Source organism: Propithecus coquereli, unplaced genomic scaffold (genome assembly GCF_000956105.1).
Source record: "Propithecus coquereli isolate 6110/MARCELLA unplaced genomic scaffold, Pcoq_1.0 Scaffold438, whole genome shotgun sequence".
Lineage (NCBI taxonomy): Eukaryota > Metazoa > Chordata > Mammalia > Primates > Indriidae > Propithecus > Propithecus coquereli.
In genome coordinates, this window is record NW_012150152.1 from 292,065 (window position 1) to 299,572 (window position 7,508).

Here is a 7,508-nt window from a genome sequence, read left to right on the forward strand (position 1 = left end):
CTCGCTCCGCCGGTCCGCCCGCCCGCCCGCGCCGCCGGCCAGATAATGCGCCCCTCGGCCGCACACATGGAGCCCGGCGCCGGCGTCACCGCCCGGGACATGCGCACCAGGTCAGCGCGCCCGGCCCGCGGCCCCCAAAACACCGGGGAGCTCTTAAAGGCGACGCCGCCCGCCCGCGCCCGGCTGGGCGGGGCCGGCAGCCGAGGGGCGGGGCCTGATAGGGAGGGGAGGAGCTCGTGGGCGGGTCTCGAAGGCTGAGGGGGCGGGGCGGCCGGTCCTGCCCCGGAAGCACCGCCCCTACCCGCTGCGCTCCCACGCGACACCTCGCTTGGCGCGTAGGTTTCCCACGCGGGCTCCGGCTGGCTGCCCCCCGCCGAGTCCCAGCGCCCTCCGCAGGCCGAGGGTCGCCAGCTCACCGGCGGCACAGCCGGGCGGGCCGCGCCCAAGGCTGACTCACGCGACGCGCTCACTGCTGACCTCGATCCAGCTGAGCTGGGCGACCTCAAGCAACTCTGAGCTGCCTTTGAAACGGGGGTTAGGATGGCACCTCCACGGGGTCGTCACGCGGAAGTTCCCCTCTGGGGAACTTAGGCCCGGTGTCTTTGTGGCGAGGGCGGAGTGTGGATCGGCTGAATGATCACTTCTCCAGCGCAGGGAACAGAGTTATACAAAGAAAGCTCCAGACCCACCCACCTCAAGACACTTGGGGACGACTGCTCTCCCTCTCCAGTTACCTCCCAATCTGCCCTAGTGCCTCTGGGAGAAGGTGAAACAACCCAAGAAAGCAAACCTTCACCCTTCTCTCTCCAGTGACACGAAGGAAACAGTGTGAAAACCTGAAAGAGGATGGGCTCTGGAGATGTTAAACTACATAAAGCAAAATACAATTTCAATAGGGAAAATATAAAGTTCATGGAAAATCTAATATCACAAGAAGGCTCTCAATATCAAGGTCAGGTTCTGAAGAATAACCGAAACAGCCTCTTTTCATGTTTTTTTAAAATGAATAATTCATGATGAGACACCTAGACTCCTGAAGTAAGAATGGTGACTTATAATTTTTTATAACACACCCCAATACATATATACACAACTGAAACAAAAGTTGCACCAAACGTAACTTTACCACTTGCAATGTATTCTGGTATTTTCTATTCTATTTCATTTGAAAAAAGAATCAATGTAATTCCCACTCAAGATTGGGTCTTAACTCCAAACTTGAAAAACCTTCATGTAGAAAAAGTTTTACAAAATTGTTTTTCTGCTATATGCCCCAATCAGATAGTTCCCCAAAGCTCCGATTTGAGTCCCACATATGATTGGCAACTTTTTGTCGTTGATTCTACTCCCCAACCCCCAACCCCAAAATCCTCCAACTGCTTAATGCAACATCTGCCACAACCTCCCTTGGGCCAAAAGAGAAGCATTCCTCTACCTAAAAATGAAACAAAATACAAATTGTTGACCCCCAAACACCTTCCCTGACCCAGTTTTCTCAGCAATTGCTTGGCTTTGCTACAAAGAAATTCAAACGTTCAAATTCAAACACCAACCAAATAAAAACAGTTTTAGTCTTAAACAAGTGACTTGGTAAAGGAATTCAGAAATCTCCCTGATCCCATATGCAAGGATAAGTTAGGGCAAATATCCAGGTTTTTCACTCTAATTCAGCAGCTATATATTCTGAGAACTGCTTTATGCTACCATGATTAATCAGATGATGTATATTAAAGCAATACAAGCACAATATTACCTCACTGCTCCTCATCTGGGTCTTGATTAATGTCAGCTTAATTAACTACAAACAGAGCAAAGTGTGGTCAAGTGGGAGACCTTAGACTTGAGATAGATGTAGGGATTCCAGAGTCTGAGCTGGGCAAGCCCTGTGTGAGTCACCAAGGTGACAACCACCCAGTTTTAAAGAGGGAGGCATCAGCTGCAACATATTAATGACACACCCCTGTGGACTGAGGTGTGCACTGGTGACAGGTGGGCTGCTCCAAAGGGCAGTGCCCACTTCTCCAGCTGGAAAGTAGGGGCAGTGGGGGTGGGGGGGAATGGTTGAAGAATTAGCTACAGGGTTTATTTCTGTGACAGGAGGAAAAGTTCAGGTGTGTAGATTGATAAAGTGACAGTGAATCCAGACCTACTTAGGGTCTCCCAATGCTCAGGTTGGGTGAAAGCTGAGGCTGCTTGGGTGAAAGACCTTGCTGCCTCAGTGCCTAGTGCTAGACTAAACAGCAAATAGTTTAGCCGAGTGATTATGAAATATGATGCAATCACCTTCAGATGCCATTCTAAAGCTGAGGAAACTCTAACTGAGAGACAACTAGGATTAGAACCATGTTTCTCTCAAAATTTTCTCTTTGCTCTGAGAACAAGATAGTCAACTAATACGTAGGGATACCAGTTGTCAACATTGTACTTTATCAGACAGATAAGCTGTCCCGACAAAAAATAAAAATAAGGGAAAAATGTTTTAATATTGTACTTTAAAAACACTTCTGTTATTTAGTTAAACAAAATTTCATTCCAAATTTGTTTTAAACTTCATATCTTTGATAGACCAAATCCCTACTAATAACAGCCAGGCCTCCTTCGATCTTAACCACTGCAAAAATAGTCTAATCATTTATCAAATGTACCATTAGATAAACTTCTAAACACCATCTGAGCCTGTTCCTACACAACTAAGGGACTGAAGAAAAGAAATTTGAGCCAAATTCTGTGTTCATGTCTGCTTTTATAACAGAAATTGGCCAAAGCTCCACAGTAGTATGAAACTGAAAAGAAGTAGCATCACCTATTGAATGTTCAAGGCACTGTACTTTTTTTCAATCAGAAAATTTCTTTAAAGTTTCTGGGGGACAGAAAGATGACTTATGTGATAAACACTGATTGACAAGAACTAAGTAAGAGAGCACTCGTTCCAAGGGTTTTGCAGGCCAAGGAGCCTGCAGGCACACACTCCAGAAGCTGACAGGCTGGTGGCACAGAAAGACACAGAATGAGTACAATGCAGAAAATGCATTCATAAGAAAGACTGGGGAATCACAGAGAAAGGAGCTGTTCCCCTCCATGGAAAGGGGTCTGGGAAATCTTTGTGGATGTGACATTTGTGCCAGATCTTAACGGATGAGTTAGGGTGAGTGTCCCAGGCATCCAGAACAAAGGCCAGCCAGCCACACCAAAATACCTGGAGTTTGGGGGCTCTGGGGAAGAAAAGGCTGAAAAAGGATGAATTCATTATCCTTTAAACATTCTAAATGCTTTTCCCTCTCAAAACACAGAATGAACAGTCAACTACTCATTTACATTCATAAACAAAGCAGCCCTAGTTATGTAAGTAAGCTTTAACCAGTTTTGAGATTACTGCTATCAAACTGCAATACTAGGCTTCCACTTGTATTCTGAAAAGCTCTCTAAAGAAGAATAAACAGGTTGTTTATTTAAAAGTACACCAAGTTTTTTTTAATTACCCTTATGAAAAAAAAAGCCCCGATGGTTTTCTGTTCTTTGTATTTTTAGTACTCTAATGTCTAAAACTGTTTTCATTAAGTTTAGGGGACAATATAGCAACAATCCCTAAGGGAGGATTGTTTTAAAGTTTCTTATTTCACCCCAAATTCATGTTCACATAGTGAGATTACAATGCAATTGGCTGAAAAAGGAAAGGAAAAGATTAATTTCTACATGAATTTGATTCCTTTAGTACTTTGATATTTTTGATACTTTTTTCAGGGATCAAAAAATTAGCTAAAAAGACTCTTACAGTGATTCTTTATGAAATATACAATACTCCCAATGCATTACCGCTGCTACAAGCATCATTTTTGAAATCATGACATTCTCACACTAAATCAGGAGTCTGCAGACAGATCAGTATCCACTGTCCCCATCTTTGTCATTTATGCCGAAAAGCTCTCTGAAACACAGCTCTCTAGAAATGGTCCACTTTGTCAACATGGGTTTGTTTTGTTTTGAATGTCATCTCTCACCACAGTTCTTTACACTTAGTGTTTATGCAACATGGACTTCAGGCTCCATCTGCAGTGAGGCATGTTCCGTCCAGAGCGAGCCTCTGTGTGGCCCTGATACTGTCCTGCTATCACAGGGCTCTGAGCACAAATGCTTCCCTAAAGGGTTAATCACAAACTGCTCAGAAGAATTGTCATGAACCGGAAGTGTATCTCCCACTCTGTCTTCATCTGCCATGTGTCACTAGTTGGCAAGGAATATCTCTTTTGTGTCTATATATGGTTTACAAAAAATTCCCACCTCACTTAGATCAATTTTAAATCTCGAAAAGTTAGTAAGTGAACTATGTTTTGTATGAATTAAAGAATTAAAAGAAAAAATCAGAAAAACACCAGAAAACAAAGGCTATATGACAGTCTTGAGTCTAAGGATCAGCGTATTCAAACCTGCCTTAGCAAAGAAAGACTGTTAGTGACATCATCAGTCTAATAAACATCCTTGGTTTAGAAATAAAGAAAAACATGTTTTAAAAACTTGGCATCCAGTTCACACCCCACTCCCCAGTTGCTAAATGGCAGATCTTCCAACTTAGAAAAACATTCCTCCCAAATGTTTTCCAAATAGGATGCGTATGCTATTAGGCAACCTCCCTAAGGCAACCTCCCTTTTCCATTCATGGTGAAATGACCAGAATTTCACTATAAAAAAAATACAGGTGGAGGGTCTTTCTAGCTTGTTTTCTCCTTCACAGCTTGATAACAATCACGCCCTCTTGCATGCCCACGTAATAAGGCCTATATCTTACCAACTTCTGGTTTGGGAAGAGTAAGATATTTATTTCAAGTTTAGGTCAAAAGTCGACTTTCAATAGAGATACTTTGACAGGTTAAATGTAAAGCCTACAGGTTGAAAATTAAATGAAAGTTTAAAAATTGTTCTGATGTATTAAGAATGTTTGACCAGCTTAAATGATAACAATTCCCAAAGGAAAAAAATTCAGAAGCAGCCCCCAAATCTGTTCTCTTGAAGCTCATTAAGAGGTTAAACTCTGGGAGGCCGAGGCGGGCGGATTGTTTGAGCTCAGGAGTTCAAGACCAGCCTGAGCAAGAGCGAGACCCCGTCTCTGCTAAAAATAGAAAGAAATTAATTGGACAACTAAAAAAAATATACAGAAAAAATTAGCTGGGCATGGTGGCGCATGCCTGCAGTCCCAGCTACTCGGGAGGCTGAGGCAGTAGGATCGCTTGAGCCCAGGAGGTCGAGGTTGCTGTGAGCTAGGCTAACGCCACAGCACTCACTCTAGCCAGAGGGAGGAAGCCTCTGTTTCAAAAAAAAAAAAAAAAAGAGGTTAAACTCTACGTAGACAGAATACCATTACAAAGACAGTCTAGATGGCCTGATTTCACCAGCCATCATTGGTTTCTGATTGAAAATGTTTATTGAATAATTTAAATATTATTTTAATCTGAGTTTAATCTTGGATCCTACTATGACACATTTTATAAGACTTTCTACCTTTGAAGGCAACTTTGGGCTTTTCTTGCCGAGGTGCTCAGTTCAAACTCTAACTTTGAGAACAGCAAAACCTCCTCAGTTCAAGGGAACTCACCTGTTTTTCATCTCCAGGTCCCTGCCCGCCCATGCTATTCCTCTCCCCAGAATGCCTAGCCACCTAATACACCTAACAAGTAGTTCTTCCCTATCACCCCTTCCCTATGAGCCCTCCAAATCACGCCTCCTTTCCCCATCCAACTGTAGCACTTTGCTGCACTTACTGGTACATGTACCTGTCTCTTCCTGGCAGCCTATGAGTCCCTGTGCCCAGCCAAGTGCCTGACCTTTAGTAGGTTAAAGGAAGATTTCCATCACCCTTGAAGGTGGGGCTTTGCTGGGACATAGTGCAGCCACATAGAGTCTAGATTGGGGCCTTTTTCCCAGTTACGCCATCATGCTTCAGGACACTAAGGTGATGCTGCAGCAGTGTAAAGCTACGATGAACTAAGGAATCTCACCGGGGGGAAAAAAACAATCCTAGAACCTCCAGATCACCAGCCCTCGAACATGCCCAGCCTGTGGACCAATATAGACATGTTTGCTCTTGGCGAGTATTAACTCCTACAGATAGCTGTTCAAACTTCGGTGCCAACCTCAAGAGGGACAGTTAGCCAAAATACAATTCTGTAACAACTACCTTTACTAGGCACCTACAGCAAACTGGATGTGAGGGTGTTGGTGCTTTGAGACAGGAGTCTGCCAACCTCCTCATTTGCCAGCAAATGAATAAATTCCTCTTTCCTTCTCCTCAAAAACAAAAAACAAAACAAAACAAAAAAATCTTGGTTGATTGCTGTGTGGTTACCATCCTCAGCCCACAAATGAGGAAACTGAGCCTCAAAATGATTAGACCACTTGAAGTTAGGCGATCTTCCTGAGGTCACAGGTCAGCAAGTGGTAGAATCGGGATCGAACCCAAGGTTTTCTGGCTCTAAAGTTTCTACTGCACACAGGGCCTCCTACGGTACTTTTACAAAGCAATAAGACATAAATAACTGCAAACCATTCTTTGAGCACACACTCTTGCCGAAGGACCTATCTACTCTCTGCTTCTTTAAGTTCTATACACACCTCCAGGGCAGCCCTTGGTGCAGATGGGCTCCTGAGGGGAACACTGTGATAATGCAACAGGAAACTATCCTTTTGGCCATGCTGAATTTGTGGGTACATTAGCTGAGCCTCCTGAAATGCCAAGTGCAGGTCCACCGGTGGCTCCCAGCTCTGACAAAGCGGCTTACTAAGGAAAATGGGGGAACTTGAACGTGCTTTCTATGCTCAAATTGGGGCCCCAAAACTCAGGGAGAACAGGAAGTCAGGAGGGAGTAAGCACCCACTTCCCAAGGGCAGCAGAGCCCAGAGGTGGGAGGCTAGTCACATGCACAATTGCATTACTTGTCCACACCCACTTCCGGCCAGGGCCTGCCTCTCCACCCCGGGAGTCAGAACTTGGGTAGAAGGGGGAAAAAAAAAAAAAGACTACCAGAAACTCTCCTTGTAACACCTTCCGTCTCCCTTAAAGGTATTGCCCTAAATGAGTACCCAGCCCTGCTCTATAGCCCCACCCCTCACAAATACACTTACTTAAGAAAACCACCTGTCAAATAATTAATTGACCTATGTGGACTAACATCAAATCTAAGACTTCTAGCCTTGCCCCAACATAAGAAAGTTAAAACAGAGCCTTCACAGTTCCAGCACAAGAGGAAATCCTAGAGCAAAGGGAACTCCGTGCACCAAGAACCTACCAATACCTCACAAAGCAGTCATCTATTGGAAATCTCACTTTTCCTATGCCACCAACAATAGCCAAGCAGCCCCCATTTGACGGAAAGGGCTTTTACAGACGTTTATCTCTTTTTGTAATATGCACTGCCATGAAGAAATGCCACAGGATTCCAAAAACACAAACCACTACTGACTTCAAGAAAAGCAAAACTGGGCCAGGCACAGTGCCTCACACCTGTAATCCTAGCACT

The 7,508-nt window shown here is 44.4% G+C and overlaps 1 protein-coding gene across 2 annotated transcripts in view; it reads right to left on the reverse strand.

Moving 5' to 3' along the window:
• GATAD2A (GATA zinc finger domain containing 2A) overlaps window positions 1-7,508 on the reverse strand; it is a 101,363-nt gene that overhangs the window by 87,354 nt on the left and 6,501 nt on the right. The gene's annotated exons all lie outside the window — the stretch shown is intronic.